The sequence below is a fragment of the Pseudophryne corroboree genome, chromosome 5 (genome assembly GCF_028390025.1).
Source record: "Pseudophryne corroboree isolate aPseCor3 chromosome 5, aPseCor3.hap2, whole genome shotgun sequence".
NCBI lineage: Eukaryota > Metazoa > Chordata > Amphibia > Anura > Myobatrachidae > Pseudophryne > Pseudophryne corroboree.
Window position 1 is genome coordinate 825,052,210 of NC_086448.1, and position 25,128 is coordinate 825,077,337.

At 48.6% G+C, this 25,128-nt stretch overlaps 1 non-coding gene and 2 pseudogenes across 1 annotated transcript; all 3 read left to right on the forward strand.

Moving 5' to 3' along the window:
- Positions 1–25,128, forward strand: part of LOC134928606 (kinesin-like protein KIF9) — a 372,888-nt pseudogene that overhangs the window by 125,454 nt on the left and 222,306 nt on the right.
- Positions 20,600–20,707, forward strand: LOC134931319 (U5 spliceosomal RNA; annotated as a pseudogene).
- On the forward strand, positions 22,353–22,467 carry LOC134931262 (U5 spliceosomal RNA). The gene has a single exon (XR_010179060.1). It is a non-coding gene; the product is annotated as a U5 spliceosomal RNA (small nuclear RNA).

Sequence of the window (25,128 nt, forward strand, 5' to 3'; positions counted from 1 at the left end):
TATCAAATTTGTAGGATTTTACAAACGTGTTTGCCCCTGACTAAATAGCCGCTCGGCAAAGTTGTAAAGCCGAGACCCCTCGGGCAGCCGCCCAAGATGAGCCCACCTTCCTTGTGGAATGGGCATTTACATATTTTGGCTGTGGCAGGCCTGCCACAGAATGTGCAAGCTGAATTGTATTACACATCCAACTAGCAAAAGTCTGCTTAGAAGCAAGAGCACCCAGTTTGTTGGGTGCATACAGGATAACAGCAAGTCAGTTTTCCTGACTCCAGCCGTCCTGGAACCTATATTTTCAGGGCCCTGACCACATCTAGTAACTTGGAGTCCTCCAAGTCCCTAGTAGGCGCAAGACACCACAATAAGCTGGTTCAGGTGAAACACTGACACCACCTTAGGGAGAGAACTGGGGACGAGTCCGCAGCTCTGCCCTGTCCGAATGGACAAACAGATATGGGCTTTTTTGAGAAAAAAACCACCAATTTGACACTCGCCTGGTCCAGGCCAGGTCCAAGAGCATGTTCACTTTTCATGTGAGATGCTTCAAATCCACAGATTTGACTGGTTTTAAACCAATGTGTTTTGAGGAATCCCAGAACTACGTTGAGATCCCACAGTGCCACTGGAGGCACAAAAGGGGGTTGTATATGCAATACTCCCTTGACAAACTTCTGGACTTCAGGAACTGAAGCCAATTCTTTCTGGAAGAAAAATCGACAGGGCCGAAATTTGAACCTTAATGGACCCCAATTTGAGGCCCATAGACACTCCTGTTTGCAGGAAATGCAGGAATCGACCGAGTTGAAATTTCTTCGTGGGGCCTTCCTGGCCTCACACCACGCAACATATTTTCGCCACATGTGGTGATAATGTTGTGCGGTCACCTCCTTTCTGGCTTTGACCAGGGTAGGAATGACCTCTTCCTGAATGCCTTTTCCCTTAGGATCCGGCGTTCCACCGCCATGCCGTCAAACGCAGCTGCGGTAAGTCTTGGAACAGACATGGTACTTGCTGAAACAAGTCCCTTCTTAGCGGCAGAGGCCATAAGTCCTCTGTGAGCATCTCTTGAAGTTCCGGGTACCAAGTCCTTCTTGGCCAATCCGGAGCCATGAGTATAGTTCTTACTCCTCTACGTCTTATAATTCTCAGTACCTTAGGTATGAAAAGCAGAGGATGGAACACATACACCGACTGGTACACCCACGGTGTTACCAGAACGTCCACAGCTATTGCCTGAGGGTCTCTTAACCTGGCGCAATACCTGTCCCGTTTTTTGTTCAGACGGGACGCCATCATGTCCACCTTTGGTAATTCCCAACGGTTTACAATCATGTGGAAAACTTCCCCATGAAGTTCCCACTCTGCCGGGTGGAGGTCGTGCCTACTTAGGAAGTCTGCTTCCCAGTTTCCATTCCCGGAATGAAACACTGCTGACAGTGCTATCACATGATTTTCCGCCCAGCGAAAAGTCCTTGCAGTTTTTGCCACTGCCCTCCTGCTTCTTGTGCCGCCCTGTCTATTTACGTGGGCGACTGCCGTGATGTTTTATCCCACTGGATCAATACCGGCTGACCTTGAAGCAGAGGTCTTGCTAAGCTTAGAGCATTATAAATTTACCCTTAGCTATATTTATGTGGAGAAAAGTCTCCAGACTTGATCACACTCCCTGGAAATTTTTTCCTTGTGTGACTGCTCCCCAGCCTCTCGGGCTGGCCTCCGTGGTCACCAACATCCAAAACTGAATGTCGAATCTGCGGCCCTCTAGAAGATGAGCACTCTGTAACCACCACAGGAGAGACACCCTTGTCCTTGGATATAGGGTTATCCGCTGATGCATCTGAAGATGCGATCCGGACCATTTGTCCAGCAGATCCCACTGAAAAGTTCTTGCATGAAATCTGCCGACTGGAATTGCTTCGAAGGAAGTCACCATTTTTTTACCATGGCCCTTGTGCAATGATGCACTGATTTTAGGAGGTTCCTGACTAGCTCGGATAACTCCCTGGCTTTCTCTTCCGGGAGAAACACCTTTTTCTGGACTGTGTCCAGAATCATCCCTAAGCACAGGAGACTTGTTGTCGGGATCAGCTGCGATTTTTGAATATTTAGAATCCACCCGTGCTGTTGTAACAGTATCCGAGATAGTGCTACTCCGACCTCCAACTGTTCCCTGGACTTTGCCCTTATCAGGAGATCGTCCAAGTAAGGGATAATTAAGACGCCTTTTCTTCGAAGAAGAACCATCATTTCGGCCATTACCTTGGTAAAGACCCGGGGTGCCGTGGACAATCCAAACGGCAGCGTCTGAAACTGATAGTGACAGTTCTGTACCACGAACCTGAGGTACCCTTAGTGATAAGGGCAAATTTGGGACATGGAGGTAAGCATCCCTGATGTCTCGGGACACCATATAGTCCCCTTCTTCCCGGTTCGTTATCACTGCTCTGAGTGACTCCATCTTGATTTGAACCTTTGTAAGTGTTCAAATTTTTTTAGATTTAGAATAGGTCTCACCTAGCCTTCTGGCTTCAGTACCACAATATAGTGTGGAATAATACCCCTTTTCTTGTTGTAGGAGGGGTAATTTAATTATCACCTGCTGGGAATACAGCTCGTGAATTTTTTTCCCATACTGCCTCCTTGTCGGAGGGAGACCTTGGTAAAGCAGACTTCAGGAGCCTGCGCAGGGGAAACGTCTCGACATTCCAATCTGTACCCCTGGGATACTACTTGTAGGATCCAGGGGTCCTGTACGGTCTCAGCGTCATGCTGAGAGCTTGTCAGAAGCGGTGGAACGCTTCTGTTCCTGGGAATGGGCTGCCTGCTGCAGTCTTCTTCCCTTTCCTCTATCCCTGGGCAGATATGACTCTTATAGGGACGAAAGGACTGAAGCTGAAAAGACGGTGTCTTTTTCTGCAGAGATGTGACTTAGGGTAAAAAACGGTGGATTTTCCAGCAGTTGCCGTGGCCACCAGGTCCGATGGACCAACCCCAAATAACTCCTCTTCCTTTATACGGCAATACACCTTTGTGCCGTTTGGAATCTGCATCACCTGACCACTGTCGTGTCCATAAACATCTTCTGGCAGATATGGACATCGCACTTACTCTTGATGCCAGAGTGCAAATATCCCTCTGTGCATCTCGCATATATAGAAATGCATCCTTTAAATGCTCTATAGTCAATAAAATACTGTCCCTGTCAAGGGTATCAATATTTTTAGTCAGGGAATCCGACCAAGCCACCCCAGCTCTGCACATCCAGGCTGAGGCGATCGCTGGTCGCAGTATAACACCAGTATGTGTGTATATACTTTTTATGATATTTTTCCAGCCTCCTGTCAGCTGGCTCCTTGAGGACGGCCCTATCTATAGACGGTACCGCCACTTGTTCTGATAAGCGTGTGAGCGCCTTATCCACCCTAAGGGGTGTTTCCCAACGCGCCCTAACTTCTGGCGGGAAAGGGTATACCGCCCATATTTTCTATCGGGGGGAACCCACGCATCATCACACACTTCATTTAATTTATCTGATTCAGGAAAAACTACGGTAGTTTTTTCACATCCCACATAATACCCTCTTTTGTGGTACTTGTAGTATCAGAAATATGTAACACCTCCTTCATTGCCCTTAACGTGTGGCCCTAATAAGGAATACGTTTGTTTATTCACCGTCGACACTGGATTCAGTGTCCCTGTCTGTGTCTGTGTCGACCGACTAAAGTAAACGGGCGTTTTAAAACCCCTGACGGTGTTTTTGAGACGTCTGGACCGGTACTAATTGTTTGTCGGCCGTCTCATGTCGTCAACCGACCTTGCCGCATGTTGACATTATCACGTAATTCCCTAAATAAGCCATCCATTCCGGTGTCGACTCCCTAGAGAGTGACATCACCATTACAGGCAATTGCTCCGCCTCCTCACCAACATCGTCCTCATACATGTCGACACACACGTACCGACACACAGCACACACACAGGGAATGCTCTGATAGAGGACAGGACCTACTAGCCCTTTGGAGAGACAGAGGGAGAGTTTGCCAGCACACACCAAAAACGCTATAATTATATAGGGACAACCTTATATAAGTGTTTTCCCTTATAGCATCTTTTTTATATATTTCTAACGCCAAATTAGTGCCCCCCCTCTCTGTTTTAACCCTGTTTCAGTAGTGCAGTGCAGGGGAGAGCCTGGGAGCCTTCCCTCCAGCCTTTCTGTGAGGGAAAATGGCGCTGTGTGCTGAGGAGATAGGCCCCGCCCCTTTTTCGGCGGCCTCGTCTCCCGCTCTTAACGGATTCTGGCAGGGGTTAAATATCTCCATATAGCCCCCGGAGGCTATATGTGAGGTATTTTTAGCCAAATTAGGTTTTCATTTGCCTCCCAGGGCGCCCCCCTCCCAGCGCCCTGCACCCTCAGTGACTGCCGTGTGAAGTGTGCTGAGAGGAAATGGCGCACAGCTGCAGTGCTGTGCGCTACCTTTAGAAGACTGAGGAGTCTTCTGCCGCCGATTCTGGACCTCTTCTCGTTTCAGCATCTGCAAGGGGGCCGGCGGCGAGGCTCCGGTGACCATCCAGGCTGTACCTGTGATCGTCCCTCTGGAGCTAATGTCCAGTAGCCAAGAAGCCAATCCATCCTGCACGCAGGTGAGTTCACTTCTTCTCCCCTAAGTCCCTCGTTGCAGTGATCCTGTTGCCAGCAGGACTCACTGTAAAATAAAAAACCTAAGCTAAACTTTTCTAAGCAGCTCTTTAGGAGAGCCACCTAGATTGCACCCTTCTCGGCCGGGCACAAAAATCTAACTGAGGCTTGGAGGAGGGTCATAGGGGGAGGAGCCAGTGCACACCACCTGATCCTAAAGCTTTACTTTTTGTGCCCTGTCTCCTGCGGAGCCGCTATTCCCCATGGTCCTTTCAGGAACCCCAGCATCCACTAGGACGATAGAGAAAAGGGTATTATGTTTGGGGAGAAAAAACTACCAGTGGTTTTTCAACCTTCTGAAGAATTGAATGAAGTGTGTGAAGTAGCGTGGGCTTCCCCCGATAAAAAATTGGTAATTTCTAAAAGGTTACTAATGGCGTACCCTTTCCCGCCAGAGGATAGGTCACGTTGGGAGACACCCCCTAGGGTGGATAAAGCGCTCACACGCTTGTCAAAGAAGGTGGCACAACCGTCTCCGGATACGGCCGCCCTAAAAGAGCCTGCTGATAGAAAGCAGGAGGCTACCCTGAAGTCTGTATATACACACTCAGGCATTATACTGAGATCAGCTATTGCTTCAGCATGGATGTGCAGTGCTGCAGCTGCGTGGTCAGATTCCCTGTCGGAAAATATTGACACCCTGGATAGGGACACTATATTGCTAACCATAGAGCATATAAAAGACGCAGTCTTATACATGAGAGATGCACAGAGGGATATTTGCCGGCTGGCATCTAAAATATGTGCAATGTCCATTTCTGCCAGGAGAGGCTTATGGACTCGGCAGTGGACAGGGGATGCAGATTCTAAAAGGCACATGGAAGTTTTGCCTTATAAGGGTGAGGAGTTATTCGGGGATTGTGTCTCAGACCTGGTTTCCACGGCAACAGCTGGGAAGTCAGCATTTTTGCCCCATGTTCCCTCACAGCCTAAGAAAGCACCGTATTATCAGGTACAGTCCTTTCGGCCCCAGAAAAGCAGGCGGGGAATAGGCGCGTCCTTTCTGCCCAGAGGTAGGGGGAAAAAGCTGCAACAAACAGCCGGTTCCCAGGAATAAAAGTCCTCCCCCGATTCCTCCAAGTCCGCCGCATGACGGTGGGGCTCCACAGGCGGAGCCAGGTACGGTGGGGGCCCGTCTCAAAGATTTCAGCGATCAGTGGGCTCGCTCACAGGTGGATCCCTGGATTTTTCAAGTAGTATCTCAGGGGTACAAGCTGAAATTCGAGGCGTCTCCCCCCCGCTGTTTCCTCAAATCTGCCTTGCCGACAACTCCCTCAGGCAGGGAGGGCTGTGCTAGCGGCAATTCACAAGCTGTATTCCCAGCAGGTGATAGTCAAGGTGCCCCTACTTCAACAAGGACGGGGTTACTATTCCACAATGTTTGTGGTACCGAAACCGGACGGTTCGGTGAGACCCATTTTAAATTTGAAATCCTTGAACACATATATAAAAAAATTCAAGTTCAAGATGGAATCGCTCAGGGCGGTTATTGCAAGCCTGGACGAGGGGGATTACATGGTATCCCTGGACATCAAGGATGCTTACCTGCATGTCCCCATTTACCATCCTCACCAGGAGTACCTCAGATTTGTGGTACAGGATTGTCATTACCAATTCCAGACGCTGACGTTTGGCCTGTCCACGGCACCGAGGGTATTTACCAAGGTAATGGCCGAAATGATGATACTCCTTCGAAAAAAGGGAGTTTTAATTATCCCGTACTTGGACAATCTCCTGATAAAGGCGAGGTCCAAGGAGCAGTTGTTGGTCGGGGTAGCACTATCTCGGGAAGTGCTACAACAGCACGGTTGGTTTCTAAACATTCCAAAGTCACAGCTGGTTCCTACGACGCGTCTACTGTTCCTGGCGATGGTTCTGGACACAGACCAGAAAAAAGTGTTTCTCCCGGAGGAGAAAGCCAAGGAGCTGTCATCTCTAGTCAGAGGTCTCCTGAAACCAAAACAGGTTTCGGTGCATCACTGCACGCGAGTCCTGAGAAAAATGGTAGCTTCCTACGAAGCAATTCCATTCGGCAGGTTCCATGCAAGAACTTTTCAGTGGGACCTGTTGGACAAGTGGTCCGGATCGCATCTTCAGATGCATCGGTTGATAACCCTGTCTCCAAGGACCAGTGTGTCTCTGCTGTGGTGGCTGCAGAGTTCTCATCTTCTAGAGGGCCGCAGATTCGGCATACAGGACTGGGTCCTGGTGACCACGGATGCCAGCCTTCGAGGCTGGGGGGCAGTCACACAGGGAAAAAACTTCCAGGGCCTATGGTCAAATCAGGAGATTTCCCTACACATAAATATTCTGGAACTAAGGGCCATTTACAATGCCCTAAGTCATGCAAGACCCCTGCTTCAAAACCAGCCGGTACTGATTCAATCAGACAACATCACGGCAGTCGCCCATATAAATCGACAGAGCGCCACAAGAAGCAGGATGGCGATGGCAGAAGCCACAAAGATTCTCCGATGGGCGGAAAATCACGTGATAGCACTGTCAGCAGTGTTCATTCCGGGAGTGGACAACTGGGAAGCAGACTTCTTCAGCAGGCACGACCTCCACCCGGGAGAGTGGGGACTTCATCCGGAAGTCTTCCAAATGCTGGTAAACCGTTGGGAAAGGCCACAGGTGGACATGATGGCGTCTCGCCTCAACAAAAAGTTACAAAGATACTGCGCCAGGTCAAGGGACCCTCAGGCGATAGCTGTGGACGCTCTAGTGACACCGTGGGTGTACCAGTCGGTTTATGTTTTCCCTCCTCTACCTCTCATACCCAAGGTACTGAGAATAATTAGAAGGCGAGGAGTAAGGACGATTCTCGTGGTTCCGGATTGGCCAAGAAGAGCTTGGTACCCAGAACTTCAAGGAATGCTATCAGAGGACCCTTGGCCTCTGCCGCTCAGACAGGATCTGCTACAACAGGGGCCCTGTCTGTTTCAAGACTTACCGCGGCTGCGTTTGACGGCATGGCGGTTGAACACCGGATCCTAAAGGAAAAGGGCATTCCGGAGGAAGTCATTCCTACGCTGATTAAAGCTAGGAAAGAAGTAACCGCAAACCATTATCACCGCATATGGCGAAAATATGTTGCGTGGTGTGAGGCCAGGAAGGCCCCAACAGAGGAATTTCAGCTGGGTCGATTTCTGCACTTCCTACAGTCAGGAGTGACTATGGGCCTAAAATTGGGTTCCATAAAGGTCCAGATTTCGACGCTGTCGATTTTCTTCCAGAAAGAAATGGCTTCACTGCCTGAAGTTCAGACTTTTGTAAAGGGAGTGCTGCATATTCAGCCACCTTTTGTGCCTCCAGTGGCACCTTGGGATCTCAATGTGGTGTTGGATTTTCTAAAATCACATTGGTTTGAACCACTTAAAACTGTGGATTTAAAATATCTCACGTGGAAGGTGGTCATGCTATTGGCCTTGGCTTCGGCCAGGCGTGTGTCAGAATTGGCGGCTTTGTCGTGTAAAAGCCCTTATCTGATTTTCCATATGGATAGGGCAGAATTGAGGACTCGTCCACAGTTTCTCCCTAAGGTGGTATCAGCTTTTCATTTGAACCAACCTATTGTGGTGCCTGCGGCTACTAGGGACTTGGAGGATTCCAAGTTGCTGGACGTAGTCAGGGCCCTGAAAATTTGTTTCCAGGACGGCTAGAGTCAGGAAAACTGATTCGCTATTTATCCTGTATGCACCCAACAAGCTGGGTGCTCCTGCTTCTAAGCAGACTATTGCTCGCTGGATTTGTAGCACAATTCAGCTGGCGCATTCTGCGGCTGGACTGCCGCATCCTAAATCTGTAAAAGCCCATTGCACAAGGAAGGTGGGCTCATCTTGGGTGGCTGCCCGAGGGGTCTCGGCTTTACAACTTTGCCGAGCTGCTAGTTGGTCGGGGGCAAACACGTTTGCTAAATTCTAGAAATTTGATACCCTGGCTGAGGAGGACCTTGAGTTCTCTCATTCGGTGCTGCAGAGTCTTCCGCACTCAACCGCCCGTTTGGGAGCTTTGGTATAATCCCCATGGTCCTTCCGGAGTTCCCAGCATCCACTAGGACGTCAGAGAAAATAAGATTTTACTCACCGGTAAATCTATTTCTCTGACGTCCTAGTGGATGCTGGGGACTCCGTCAGGACCATGGGGAATAGCGGCTCCGCAGGAGACAGGGCACAAAAGTAAAAGCTTTAGGATCAGGTGGTGTGCACTGGCTCCTCCCCCTATGACCCTCCTCCAAGCCTCAGTTAGATTTTTGTGCCCGGCCGAGAAGGGTGCAATCTAGGTGGCTCTCCTAAAGAGCTGCTTAGAGTAAAAGTTTTGTTAGGTTTTTTATTTTCAGTGAGTCCTGCTGGCAACAGGCTCACTGCATCGAGGGACTTAGGGGAGAGAAGTGAACTCACCTGCGTGCAGGATGGATTGGCTTTTTAGGCTACTGGACACCATTAGCTCCAGAGGGAGTCGGAACACAGGTCTCACCCTGGGGTTCGTCCCGGAGCCGCGCCGCCGACCCCCTTGCAGATGCCGAAAAGTGAAGAGGTCCAGAAACCGGCGGCAGAAGACTTTTCAGTCTTCATAAGGTAGCGCACAGCACTGCAGCTGTGCGCCATTGTTGTCAGCACACTTCATAGCAGCGGTCACTGAGGGTGCAGGGCGCTGGGGGGGGGCGCCCTGGGCAGCAATGATAGTACCTTATTCTGACTAAAAATACATCACATATAGCCCCTGGGGGCTATATGGATGTATTTAACCCCTGCCAGGTCTCAGAAAAACGGGAGAAGAAGCCCGCCGAAAAGGGGGCGGGGCCTATTCTCCTCAGCACACAGCGCCATTTTCCCTCACAGAAATGCTGGTGGGAAGGCTCCCAGGCTCTCCCCTGCACTGCACTACAGAAACAGGGTTAAAACAGAGAGGGGGGGCACTTATTTGGCAATATGACTATATATATTAAAATGCTATAAGGGAAAAACACTTATATAAAGGTTGTCCCTGTATAATTATAGCGTTTTTGGTGTGTGCTGGCAAACTCTCCCTCTGTCTCCCCAAAGGGCTAGTGGGGTCCTGTCCTCTATCAGAGCATTCCCTGTGTGTGTGCTGTGTGTCGGTACGTGTGTGTCGACATGTATGAGGACGATGTTGGTGAGGAGGCGGAGCAATTGCCTGTAATGGTGATGTCACTCTCTAGGGAGTCGACACCGGAATGGATGGCTTATTTAAGGAATTACGTGATAATGTCAACACGCTGCAAGGTCGGTTGACGACATGAGACGGCCGGCAAACCAATTAGTACCTGTCCAGGCGTCTCAAACACCGTCAGGGGCGTTAAAACGTCCTTCTACCTCAGTCGGTCGACACAGACACAGGCACGGACACTGACTCCAGTGTCGACGGTGAAGAAACAAACGTATTTTCCTTTAGGGCCACACGTTACTTGTTAAGGGCAATGAAGGAGGTGTTACATATTTCTGATACTACAAGTACCACAAAAAAGGGTATTATGTGGAGTGTGAAAAAACTACCTGTAGTTTTTCCTGAATCAGATAAATTAAATGAAGTGTGTGATGATGCGTGGGTTTCCCCCGATAGAAAATTATTTGCGGTATACCCTTTCCCGCCAGAAGTTAGGGCACGTTGGGAAACACCCCTTAGGGTGGATAAGGCGCTCACACGCTTATCAAAACAAGTGGCGGTACCGTCTCCAGATAGGGCCGCCCTCAAGGAGCCAGCTGATAGGAGGCTGGAAAATATCCTAAAAAGTATATACACACATACTGGTGTTATACTGCGACCAGCGATCGCCTCAGCCTGGATGTGCAGCGCTGGGGTGGCTTGGTCGGATTCCCTGACTGAAAATATTGATACCCTTGACAGGGACAGTATTTTATTGACTATAGAGCATTTAAAGGATGCATTTCTATATATGCGAGATGCACAGAGGGATATTTGCACTCTGGCATCAAGAGTAAGTGCGATGTCCATATCTGCCAGAAGTTGTTTATGGACACGACAGTGGTCAGGTGATGCAGATTCCAAACGGCACATGGAAGTATTGCCGTATAAAGGAGAAAAAGACAACGTCTTTTCTCTATCGTCCTTGTGGATGCTGGGGTTCCTGAAAGGACCATGGGGAACAGCGGCTCCGCAGGAGACAGGGCACAAAAAGTAAAGCTTTCCGATCAGGTGGTGTGCACTGGCTCCTCCCCCTATGACCCTCCTCCAGACTCCAGTTAGATTTTTGTGCCCGGCCGAGAAGGGTGCAATCTAGGTGGCTCTCCTAAAGAGCTGCTTAGAGAAAGTTTAGCTTAGGTTTTTTATTTTACAGTGAGTCCTGCTGGCAACAGGATCACTGCAACGAGGGACTTAGGGGAGAAGGAGTGAACTCACCTGCGTGCAGGATGGATTGGCTTCTTGGCTACTGGACATCAGCTCCAGAGGGACGATCACAGGTACAGCCTGGATGGTCACCGGAGCCGCGCCGCCGGCCCCCTTGCAGATGCTGAAGTAAGAAGGTCCAGAATCGGCGGCTGAAGACTCCTGCAGTCTTCTAAAGGTAGCGCACAGCACTGCAGCTGTGCGCCATTTTCCTCTCAGCACACTTCACACGGCAGTCACTGAGGGTGCAGGGCGCTGGGAGGGGGGCGCCCTGGGAGGCAAATGAAAACCTTTTTTGGCGAAAAATACCTCACATATAGCCCCCAGAGGCTATATGGAGATATTTAACCCCTGCCAAGATTCACTAAATAGCGGGAGACGAGCCCGCCGAAAAAGGGGCGGGGCCTATCTCCTCAGCACACAGCGCCATTTTCTCTCACAGAAAGCCTGGAGAGAAGGCTCCCAGGCTCTCCCCTGCACTGCACTACAGAAACAGGGTTAAAACAGAGAGGGGGGGCACTGATTTTGGCGATATTGAGATATATATAAAGATGCTATAAGGGAAAACACTTATATAAGGTTGTCCCTATATAATTATAGCGTTTTGGTGTGTGCTGGCAAACTCTCCCTCTGTCTCCCCAAAGGGCTAGTGTGGGTCCTGTCCTCTGTCAGAGCATTCCCGGTGTGTGTGCTGTGTGTCGGTACGTGTGTGTCGACATGTATGAGGACGATGTTGGTGAGGAGGCGGAGAAATTGCCTGTAATGGTGATGTCACTCTCTAGGGAGTCGACACCGGAATGGATGGCTTATTTAGGGAATTACGTGAGAATGTCAACACGCTGCAAGGTCGGTTGACGACGTGAGACGGCCGACAAACTATTAGTACCGGTCCAGGCGTCTCAGAAACACCGTCAGGGGCGTTAAAAACGCCCATTTACCTCAGTCGGTCGACACAGACACAGACACGGACACTGAATCCAGTGTCGACTGTGAATAAACAAACGTATTTCTCATTAGGGCCACACGTTAAGGGCAATGAAGGAGGTGTTGCATATTTCTGATACTACAAGTACCACAAAAAAGGGTATTATGTGGGAGTGAAAAAACTACCTGTAGTTTTTCCTGAATCAGATAAAATAAAATGAAGTGTGTGATGATGCGTGGGGTTACCCCGATAGCAAATATTGGCGTTATACCCTTTCCCGCCAGAAATTAGGGCGCGTTGGGAAACACCCCTTAGGGTGATAAGGCGCTCACACGCTTATCAAGTGGCGTTACCGTCTCCAGATACGGCCGCCCTCAAGGAGCCAGCTGATAGGAAGCTGGAAAGATATCCTAAAAAGTATATACACACATACGGTGGTTATACTGCGACCAGCGATCGCCATCAGCCTGGAGATGCAGTGCTGGGTTGGCTTGGTCGGATTCCCTGACTGAAAATATTTTATTCATATAGAGCATTTAATAGGATGCATTCTATATATATGTACGTGAGATGCACAGAGGGATATTTGCTCTCTGGCATCAAGATAAGTACGTTGTCCATATCACCCAGAAGATGTCATGGACACGACAGTGGTCAGGTGATACAGATCCCATACGGCACATGGAAGTATTGCCGTATAAAGGGAAGGAGTTAGTTGGGGTCGGTCCATCGGACCTGGGGACCACGGCAACAGCTGGGAAATCCAACCTTTTTACCCCAAGTTACATCTCAGCTGAAAAAGACACCGTCTTTTCAGCCTCAATCCTTCCTTTCCCATGAGGGCATGCAGGCAAAAGGCCAGTCATATCTGCCCAGACATAGAGGTAAGGGAAGTAGACTGCAGCAGGCAGCCCCTTCCCAGGAAAAGAAGCCCTCCACCGCGTCTGCCAAGTCCTCAGCATGACGCTGGGGCCGTGCAAGCGGACTCAAGGTGGGGGGGTAGTCTCAAGAGTCTCAGCGCGCAGTGGGATCACTCGCAGGTTGACCCCTAGATAGTACAAGTATTATCCCAGGGGTACAGATTGGAGAGTCGAGACATCTTCTCCTCGCAGGTTTCTGAAGTCTGCTTTACCAACGGCTCCCTCCGACAGGGAGGCAGCATTGGAAACAATTCACAAGCTGTATATCCAGCAGGTGATAATCAAAGTACCCCTCCTACAACAAGGAAAAGGGTATTATTTTTCCACACTATATTGTGGTACTGAAGCCAGACGGCTTGGTGAGACATAGTCTAAACTGAAATCTTTGAACACTTACATAAAAGGTTCAAATCGAGATGGAGTCACTCAGAGCAGTGATAGCGAACCGGAAAAAAGGGGACTATATGGTGTCCCTGGACATCAAGGATTACCTCCATGTCCAAATTTGCCCTTCTCAACAAGGGTACCTCTGGTTCGTGGTACAGAACTGTCAATATCAGTTTCAGACGATGCCGTTTGAATTATCCACGGCACCCCGGGCCTTTTACCAAGGTAATGGCCGAAAAGATGTTTCTTCAAAGAAAAAAGGCATCTAAATTATCCCTTACTTGGACGATATCCTGAAAAGGGCAAGTTCCAGAGAACAGTTGGAGGTCGGAAGAGCACTATCTAAAGTAGTTCTACGACAGCACGACTGGATTCTAAATATTCCAAGAATCGCAGCTGTTTTCCGACGATACGTCTGCTGTTCCTAGGAATGATTCTGGGCATAGTCCAGAAAAAGGTGTTCCTCCGGGAGGAAAAAGCCAAGGAGTTATTCGACCTAGTCAGAAACCTCCTAAAACCAGGCCAAGTATCAGTGCATCAATGCACAGGAGTCCTGGGAAAAATGGTGGCTTCTTACGAAGCGATTCCATTCGGCAGATCTCAGGGGATTTGCTGGACGAATGGTCCGGATCGCATTTTCAGATGCATCAGCGGATAATCCTGTCTCCAAGGACAAGGGTGTCTCTTCTGTGGGGACTGCAGAGTGCTCATCTTTTAGAGGGCAGCACACTCAGCATTCAGGACTGTGTTCTGGGGACCACGGATACCAGCCTGAGAGGCTGGGGAGTAGTCACACAGGGAAAAAATTTCCAAGGAAGTGTGGTCAAGTCTGGAGACTTCTCTCCACATGAATATACTGGAGCTAAGGGCAATTTACAATGCTCTGAGCCTAGGAAGACTCCTGCTTCAAAGTCAACCGGTGCTGATCCAGTAGGACATCATCATGGCGGTCGCCCACGTTATCAGACGGGGCGACACAAGAAGCAGGAGGGCAATGACAGCAAGGATTCTTCGCTGGGCGGAAAATCATGTGATAACACTGTCAGCAGTGTTCATTCCGGGAGTGGGCAACTGGGAAGATTTCCTCAGCATAAATGAATTCCACCCGGAAAAGTGGAAACTTAATCTGGAAGTTTCCACATGATTGTAAACCGTTGGGAAAGACCAAAGGTGGTTATGATGGCGTCCCACCTGAAGCGCCAGGTCAAGAGACACTCAGGCAATAGCTGGGACGCTCTGGTAACACCGTCGGTGTACCAGTCGGTGTATGTGTTCCATCCTCTGCTTTTCATACCCAATGTATTGAAAATGATAGGAAGGAGAGGAGTAAGAACTATACTCGTGGCTCCGGTTTGGCCAAGAAGGACTTGGTTCCCGGAACTTCAAGAGATACTAAGAAGGGTCTTGATTCGGCAAGAACCGTGTCTGTTCCGGGACTTACCGCAGCTGCGTTGACGCCAAGGCGGGTGAACGCCGGATCCTAAGGGAAAGAGGCATTCCGGAAGAGGTCATCCCTACCCTGGTCAGAGCCAGGAAGGAGGTGACCGCACAACATTATCACCACTTAGGTGAAAATATGTGCCAGGGTGTGAGTCCAGGAAGGCTCCACGGAAGAATTTCAACTAGGTTAATTTCTACATTTCCTGCAAACAGGAGTGTCTATGGGTCTCAAATTGGGTCCATTAAGGTTCAAATTTCGGCCTGTTGATTTTCTTCCAGAAAGAAATTGGCTTCAGTTCCTGAAGTCCAGAAGTTGTTAAGGGAGTACTGCATATACAGCCCCTTTGATGTCTCCAGTGGCACTGGGCGATCTCAACGTAGTTTTGGGATTCCTAAAAAATCACATTGGTTTAAACAACTCAAATCTGTGGATTTGATATATCTCACATGGAAAATGACCATGCTGTTGGTCCTGGCCTCGGCCAGGCGAGTGTCAGAATTGGCGGCTTTATCTCACAAAGCCATATCTGATTGTCCATTCGGACAGAGCAAAGCTGCGGACTCGTCCCCAGTTTCTCCTTAAGGTGGTGTCAGCGTTTCACCTGAACCAGCTTATTGTGGTACCTGCGGCTACTAGGGACTTGGAGGACTCCAAGTTGCTGGATGTGATCAGGGCCCTGAAAATATAGTTTCCAGGTTGGCTGGAGTCAGGAAATCTGACTTGCTGTTTATCCTGTATGCACCCAACAATGCTGGGTGCTTCTGCTTCTAAGCAGTCGATTGCTCGTGGGATTGGTAGCACAATTCAACTTGCACATTCTGTGGCAGGCCTGCCACAGTCTAAATCTGTTAAGGCCCATTCCACAAGGAAGGTGGGCTCATCTTGGGCGGCTGCCCGAGGGGTCTCGGCATTACAACTTTGCCGAGCAGCTACGTGGTCGGGGGAGAACACGTTTGTAAAATTCTACAAATTTGATACCCTGGCAAAAGAGGACCTGGAGTTCTCTCATTCGGTGCTGCAGAGTCATCCGCACTCTCCCGCCCGTTTGGGAGCTTTGGTATAATCCCCATGGTCCTTTCAGGAACCCCAGCATCCACAAGGACGATAGAGAAAATAAGAATTTACTTACCGATAATTCTATTTCTCGGAGTCCGTAGTGGATGCTGGGCGCCCATCCCAAGTGCGGATTATCTGCAATACTTGTACATAGTTATTGCTAACTAAATCGGGTTATTGTTGTTGTGAGCCATCTTTTCAGAGGCTCCGCTGTTATCATACTGTTAACTGGGTTCAGATCACAGGTTGTACAGTGTGATTGGTGTGGCTGGTATGAGTCTTACCCGGGATTCAAAATTCCTCCCTTATTGTGTACGCTCGTCCGGGCACAGTACCTAACTGGAGTCTGGAGGAGGGTCATAGGGGGAGGAGCCAGTGCACACCACCTGATCGGAAAGCTTTACTTTTTGTGCCCTGTCTCCTGCGGAGCCGCTGTTCCCCATGGTCCTTTCAGGAACCCCAGCATCCACTACGGACTCCGAGAAATAGAATTATCGGTAAGTAAATTCTTATTTTCAGCCTCAGTCCTTTCGTCCCCATAAGGGCAAGCGGGCAAAAGGCCAGTCATATCTGCCATGGGATAGAGGAAAGGGAAGAAGACTGCAGCAGGCAGCCCATTCCCAGAAACAGAAGCCCTCCACCGCTTCTGCCAAGTCCTCAGCATGACGCTGGGGCCGTACAAGCGGACTCAGGTGCGGTGGGGGGGGTTGTCTCAAGAGTTTCAGCACGCAGTGGGCTCACTCGCAAGTGGACCCCTGGATCCTACAAGTAGTATCCCAGGGGTACAGATTGGAAATTCGAGACGTCTCCCCCTCGCAGGTTCCTGAAGTCTGCTTTACCAACGTCTCCCTCCGACAGGGAGGCAGTAGTGGAAACAATTCACAAGCTGTATTCCCAGCAGGTGATAATCAAAGTACCCCTCCTACAACAAGGAAAGGGGTATTATTCCACACTATATTGTGGTACTGAAGCCAGACGGCTCGGTGAGACCTATTCTAAATCTGAAATAGTTGAACACTTACATACAAAGGTTCAAGTTCAAGATTGGAGTCACTCAGAGCAGTGATAGCGAACCAGGAAGAAGGGGACTATATGGTGTCCCGGGACATCAGGGATGCTTACCTCCATGTCCCAATTTGCCCTTCTCACCAAGGGTACCTCAGGTTCGTGGTACAGAACTGTCACTATCAGTTTCAGACGCTGCCGGTTGGATTGTCCACGGCACCCCGGATCCTTACCAAGGTAATGGCCGAAATGATGATTCTTCTTCAAAGAAAATGGACGATCTCCTGATAGGGGCAAGGTCCAGAGAACAGTTGGAGGTCGGAGTAGCACTATCTCAAGTAGTTCTACGACAGCACGGGTGGATTCTAAATATTCCAAAACCGCAGCTGTTTCCGACGACACGTCTGCTGTTCCTAGGGATGATTCTGGACACAGTCCAGAAAAAGGTGTTTCTCCCGGAGAAGAAAGCCAGGGAGTTATCCGAGCTAGTCAGGAACCTCCTAAAACCAGGAAAAGTGTCAGTGCATCATTGCACAAGGGTCCTGGGAAAAATGGTGGCTTCTTACGAAGCGATTCCATTCGGTAGATTTCACGCAAGAACTTTTCAGTGGGATCTGCTGGAAAAATGGTCCGGATCGCATCTTCAGATGCATCAGCGGATAACCCTGTCTCCAAGGACAAGGGTGTTTCTTCTGCGGTGGCTGCAGAGTGCTCATCTACTAAAGGGCCGCAGACTCGGCATTCAGGACTGGGTCCTGGTGACCACGGATGCCAGCCTGAGAGGCTGGGGAGCAGTCACACAGGGAAAAAATTTCCAGGGAGTGTGATCAAGTCTGGAGACTTCTCTCCACATAAATATACTGGAGCTAAGGGCAATTTACAATGTTCTAAGCTTAGCAAGACCTCTGCTTCAAGGTCAGCCGGTATTGATCCAGTGGGACAACATCACGGCAGTCGCCCACGTAAACAGACAGGGCGGCACAAGAAGCAGGAGGGCAATGGCAGAAACTGCAAGGATTCTTCGCTGGGCGAAAAATCATGTGATAGCACTGTCAGCAGTGTTCATTCCGGGAGTGGACAACTGGGAAGCAGACTTCCTCAGCAGGCACGACCTCCACCCGGGAGAGTGGGGACTTCATCGGGAAGTATTCCACATGATTGTGAACCGTTGGGAAAGACCAAAGGTGGACATGATGGCGTCCCGCCTGAACAAAAAACTGGACAGGTATTGCGCCAGGTCAAGAGACCCTCAAGCAATATCTGTGGACGTTCTGGTAACACTGTGGGTGTACCAGTCGGTGTATGTGTTCCCTCCTCTGCTTCTCATAACCAAGGTACTGAGAATTATAAGACGTAGAGGAGTAAGAACTATACTCGTGGCTCCGGATTGGCCAAGAAGGACGTGGCACCCGGAACTTCAAGAAATGCTCACAGAGGACTCATGGCCTCTGCCGCTAAGAAGGGACTTGCTTCAGCAAGTACCAGGTCTGTTCCAAGACTTACCGCGGCTGCGTTTGACGGCATGGCGGTGGAACGCCAGATCCTAAGGGAAAAAGGCATTCCGGAAGAGGTCATTCCTACCCTGGTCAAAGCCAGGAAGGAGGTGACCGCAAAACATTATCACCACATGTGGCGAAAATATGTTGCGTGGTGTGAGGCCAGGAAGGCCCCACGAAGAAATTTCAACTCGGTCGATTCCTGCATTTCCTGCAAACAGGAGTGTCTATGGGCCTCAAATTGGGGTCCATTAAGGTTCAAATTTCGGCCCTGTAAATTTTCTTCCAGAAAGAATTGGCTTCAGTTCCTGAAGTCCAGAAGTTTGTCAAGGGAGTATTGCATATACAACCCCCTTTTTGTGCCTCCAGTGGCACTGTGGGATCTCAACGTAGTTCTGGGATTCCTCAAATCACATTTTAAACCGCTCAAATCTGTGGATTTGAAATATCTCACATGGAAAGTGACCATGCTGTTGGCCCTGGCCTCGGCCAGGCGAGTGTCAGAATTGGCGGCTTTGTCTCACAAAAGCCATTTCTTTATCATCCACTAGGGGTCACTGGAGTACTCTTGGGATATGGACGGGCGTAGCCGAACAAGGGCACTGAATATTTAAATTTAGGACCCTCCCCCCCCTCCATATCCCCGAGTACCTCAGTGTACTCTCTCAGTGTTTTTTCGGTGCTCACAGCACGAACAAGGCTTGTGGTATATCCACACTTGGATTTTTATTTTTAAATTTTTAATTTTTATTTTTACACTTAGCACATCCCTTCCCAGTTTCTGGAAAAACATGGGTCCGGGATAGTGCCGCTGCACGGGCAGCGAATGGCGTGTCGGTCCTCACAAAGAGCACCCTCACAGCCACAGGCGCTACAAGGCAGCGCATGGCGTGTCGGTCCTCACAAAGAGCACCCTCACAGCCACAGGCAGACTGTCTCCTACTGCAACTGGACGGAGATTACAAGCCCCGTCACAGCCAGGAGGAGAGCTGAAAACTGGACGGTGCTTACAGTAAGAAGCCCCGTCACAGCCAGGATGGAAGCCCCGTCACAATCTAGACGGAGCTTACAAAAGTGCGACACTACAAGGTATGGTGGGGGGGTCAGGGCGGTCAGCTCACGCTGCCGCCCTGCTGTGTGGGAAAAGCCTTTATTTTTACCGCCGCTTTGCCCGCCGCTTACAGAGGACCCCGCTGAACGAGAGAGCGGCCGCACGTCACTCACAGACGCCGGCCGCTCTCCCAGCCACTGTACCAGTACTCTGCCACTGTAACCGAGCGGCCGCACGTCACTCAGACGCCGGCCGCTCTCCCAGCACGGTAACCGAGCGGCCGCACGTCACTCAGACGCCGGCCGCTCTCCCAGCCACTGTACGCGAGCGCCGCCCAAGCAGCCAACTCTGCGTACCCGGGTCTAAAGCTCCGAGCGGCCGTACGTCACTAAAGACGCCGGCCGCTCTTCCAGCGCTGCACCCGGCCACTGCTGTATGAGGCGCCGCCCGTTCCTAGGGCTCCCCGGCGCAATATAGCAGCGCTCCCCGGAGCTCCCTGCACTCGCTTCCGGCGCTGCACAGGGAGAAGCTACAAGCAGCGCGGCTGCGGGGGGGTGACGGTGAGTAAAGCCCATAGCAGCAGCAAAGGCTGCATGGGTTAAGACACTGCTCAGTTCTAAATAAGAGACTGCTCAGTTTTTAAACAAGTTATTGACCCATAGCAGCAGCAAAGGCTGCTTGGGAATAAGATATGTTGGATACAATTCACTGCAGGCAGTGTTGAGTAAAGCCCATAGCAGCAGAAGGCTGCATGGGGTAAGAGACTGCTTAGTGTTTAAACAGTTAATGAAAATAACTGGAAGGCTAACTAAAGCATAAGGCTGCATAATGTATTGTAAACTGCACGGATTTTACTGTATAATAGACCTGTAACTGTAGAATAGGCTATTAAGCCTATATTTAATGTATAATAGGCTATTAAGCCTATATATTAACGCTGCAGCAGGTAACCTGTCCTGTGATTTTCAGTGGAAGCATGGCATGACGGTCATTTTAATCATTGCTGTTCTTCCAGGTTATAATTCCAGAACATTCCGCCCATACACCTATACTCCACAAGGAGGCGCAGGGGTGTTAGTGGGAATTTTTTGGTTCAGTTTTCACATAAGTCAGCCATGTAATCTGTATTTCTAATTAATTCTAGAACATTCCTGCCCTACATCTCTCAGCCACCAGAGGCGCAGGGAAGTTAGTAGGAATTTGGTTCGGGTTTCATATGCCCATGTGAACTGCTTTTCACATAAAAGAAAATATTTTGATTTCTCTTCATATCGAATAAATCTTTCGTTTTTTGCTAAAGATTTCCGTAGAGAGAAACAAGCTTGAGTTTCATATGAATATGCTGTTCAGCAATAACATATATATATATGACACATAATAACTTCATTAAGTCGTGCAAGTGTCTGTCTATTGTCTATTATGGTGTCTGTCTACATAGCGAGTAAGGCTATAGTGCAGACTAAAAATAATTTTAAAAATCCTATGTTAACATTGGCAATTCAAATTAAAAGAGCGGTAACATCGGAGTCTCGGAATGACTCCGCCAGCCCTAACAAAAGACAGTCTTCCAAAGGGCCAATTTCCCTTTGGGTACCAGAGTGTTTATTTCACTCGATTCTATGTCAAATTATAACTACGAGTGAGAAGGGTACATTAGACCAGCACTCAGATAGTGCGGGGGGGTTGTTAACAACCATACATAATCGTTTCCAAAAGGACGCGATCCGCCATTGCTAGATGATTTTCTGTCAAACATTATAAAAACCCAGGATACATTTGGGTCACTAGAATCTATGTATCAAACAATGACGATCACTGGTAAAAGAAGCTGCAGAGTATATCTGTAAAGCTTCTGCTAACGCCGGTTATTTTCATTGTCGCTAGTTAAGCGCGACAAGGCCAGAGCTTGTTTGCTCATAAATTTGATATACTTGTAACGGTATTTTATCCCTTTATGATATTCAGCCATTACCGCATACAGTATATTTGTAACGGCGTTTTATCCCTTTATAAGGAACAGTCACGCCTTGTAACGACAGGACGTTACAGTCAGCAAGCCAGTGGTTTGATGACTTCATTTACAATTGTGGAAGCGCGTCTTTACATGTTACATTTGCGAGGTTTCAGGACTTCAACTCATACAGGTCTCAGCTATTTACAGCTTAAAGGACAAAACTGCCTCTGTCGAACGGTTGGCAGGTTGTCATTTAGTCTTTGCTGGTTTATAAACCAGGCAGTAGTACGACAACAGAGTCAGAGTTACTTATTCCCCTCTGTTTGAGCAAAACCAAACAGCTCCGTTGCAATATCAATCAGCAAGTCATTTACTACAGTTAGAAAATGGATTTTCTGCGGTTAATATTTGCTTATTGGAGCCACACATTTGCATAATTGCATTTGAATGCGTATTTACCCAGTCCGGTTTGTTCTTCACAGGTTCTAGCGGTTGCAAATCGCCACAACCATTAACCATTTCATGTCTACCGTTGCTTATCGCTTTGGGTATTTACCAAAGTGAGGTTGGGATGATAGCTCATCTCACATAAGAACTCTGTCTCAACAAAGTTCCTGGAACTTGCGCTACTAAGGTATACTGCGGTAGCAGATCAAGTTCGAAAACAATCACATCTAATTCCGTCTAAACGATGTCAATGCCTAGGTAAGATGATAAATACGGTAAATCAAAGACTTTTACCTACTACACCAGCAATAACAAATGTACGTCTAGTAATTAGTGCAAAACACGCACACTAGCGGTACATTGGTGTATTCACCTATTAAGAATAAAGATGTGTTTTCAATTTAGTTCGCCACCCTTCACTCGCGTTTCCCACAGAGGGAAAAGGGTGCATATACTCTGGACGACAGTCGCAGAGGGTCAGGATTTGTAGTTAAAATCAGCAACAAGGTTCTAAAACACGACAGATTGCTGTCGATAAAGGTCCTAGAACTCTGTGCATTTTACAATGCAATACATGATTCGCTTTCAGTCTGACCAGGTATATACTCTGGTTTCTCTTCAGAACGAATAAATCTTTCGCCTTTTACTAAAGATTTCTGTGGAGAGGAACAACCATGAGTTTCAGGTAAATGTTTGATGCCTGTCTCACGCTGGCCTTAAGCAGTCAAACAAGGCAACGGCAGTTGCATACACAACAACCAGTGAGAACCAAGAAGCCGCATGGTAATGCGGCATGTGACTCAAATCCTCAATGGCTTAGAACACCATTATGTGAAAATGTCAAGAGATCATTACGTGAGTGGACATCTGTTAGACAGAGGATCTCACCCGTCAGGATTTGGATCCTGAAAACTGGACATTAAATCCAGAGGTGTTTCATATGTGAGTCCACAGAAGGGGGTTACCCTCAAGTATACATGATGGCATCTCGCCACAATTACAAAAGCTCAGTATGTGTACAAAACAGATCACAAGGGCAGTGGCGGTGGAGTCTCTCACATTCATGTGGTCATTCAGCATCGTGTATCTGGCTCCACCAGTTTCCGCTGCTCTCTCCGTTGTCAAAACGGCTCATAAGACAGTTTGTCACAGTCATACTGGTGGTAGCTCATGGGTTTCGGAGAAGTTTGCTTCTCGAATTTTCAAGGAATACTTGCACACGATCTTGGCCCGCTCATAATACGTCCAACCTGTTACATCAGGGAACGTTAGTTTACCCATAGTTACCTATGTACCTATTATCTATGTACCGCAGCTGCGGTTGACGGGGTGAGGGTGCAGACCGCCCTCTTAAGAAATTGAGCATTACAGTATCGGTTATACTAACCATGTTACGAAATAGTAAGCCGTTTAAGGCAGCTCATTTTTACATAATTTCGTGTGCTTACATAGGTTGTAAACCTCGGAAGTTTCCAACATCATCCTTCAAGTAACCCGTATTCTGTTAAACGGGGTGGGATGGAAAACGGCGTTGATCTGCACGAAGAGTGCAGGTATCTGTGTGGTAAACTTATTTTCAAAGACGTTTGCCTCTATTGGCGTCTGTACACATCTTTCTACAAGGTGTCATCAAAGTTCACACTCTATTTATCCCACCTACAGCGCCAGGCGACTTGAAGTTGGGTTCAGATTTCTTACAGTTTTCATATTTTGAACCCTTTCAACAAATGGGAATTAAGTTTCTCACTTTGGAAAACAATTTTCTTATAGCCTTGGCTTCGGCAAGGGTTTTGTTTTCATATTTGGGTGCCTTGTATTCCAAACCACCGTATTTGAGTTTTCTCATGACAAAGCAGATCTTCGGACGAATCACGCTTTCGTATTCTTCACATCAATATACCAATAGGGGTTCCTGTGTGGACAGCACATTCTAGAATTCTGAATGTGGTACACGCATTACGCGTTTATATATGTCCCGAACGTCAACAGTACGTGATATGAATACGTTGTTTGTTCTCTATGATACTGCCAACTGGGGTTAGCCAGTTTCTTAGCAGACATTATCCAGTTGGGTAATAATAATGACTACAAGTCAGGTTTACTTTAAGGCTAAGTTACAATCGCCTACGTCAGTAATAGCTCATCCCACAGGTTCTGTGGGAATGTCAGACCCAGTGGGTCGTGGAGTGTCTAAAACGCGGCTATATAGCCTTCATGTGCACCATGTTGGTGCACGTTTACACGTTATAAATGGTGGCGCCATCAGCATCTAGCTTTGGGCTGCCTACTGTTACAAGTATCAAACAGCTCTCCCGCCCACGAGGGAAGCTTTGGTACGTCCCAAGAGTACTCCAGTGACCCCTAGTGGATGATAAAGAAAATAGGATTTTGGTACTTACCAGGTAAATCCTTTTCTTTGAATCCATAGGGGGCACTGGACGCCCACCCAGAGCAGTTTTACCTGGGTTGTTTTAAGCTCAAGGGAGCTTAGGGTAACAAGTTTTACTTGATTGATATTAAGCTCAGAGGAGCTTATGGTAACACATTTTCACCGATTGGTTCAAATTATAAAGTTCTATCGGTTATGGTGTCAACTGTTTAGTTGACAGTAAGGTTATGGGTCAACATTGTGTTGTCCGTTATGTTATAGGTATTCTCCATTGTCAACCTCTCTATATCGTTCCTGTTCGCTCAGTAAAAAAACACTGAGAGAGTACACTGAGGTACTCGGGGATATGGAGGGGGGGGAGGGTCCTAAATTTAAATATTCAGTGCCCTTGTTCGGCTACGCCCGTCCATATCCCAAGAGTACTCCAGTGCCCCCTATGGATTCAAAGAAAAGGATTTACCTGGTAAGTACCAAAATCCTATTATCTGATTGTCCATTCGGACAGGGCAGAACTGCGGACTCGTCCCCAGTTTCTTCCTAAGGTGGTGTCAGCGTTTCACCTGAACCAGCTTATTGTGGTACCTGCGGCTACTAGGGACTTGGAGGACTCCAAGTTGCTAGATGTTGTCAGGGCCCTGAAAATATAGGTTTCCAGGACGGCTGGAGTCAGGAAAACTGACTCGCTGTTATCCTGTATGCACCCAACAAACTGGGTGCTCTTGCTTCTAAGCAGACGATTGCTCGTTGGATTTGTAGCACATTTCAACTTGCACATTCTGTGGCAGGCCTGCCACAGCCTAAATCTGTCAAGGCCCATTCCACAAGGAAGGTGGGCTCATCCTGGGCGGCTGCCCGAGGGGTCTCGGCATTACAACTCTGCCGAGCAGCTACGTGGTCGGGGGAGAACACGTTTGTAAAATTCTACAAATTTGATACCCTGGCTAAAGAGGACCTGGAGTTCTCTCATTCGGTGCTGCAGAGTCATCCGC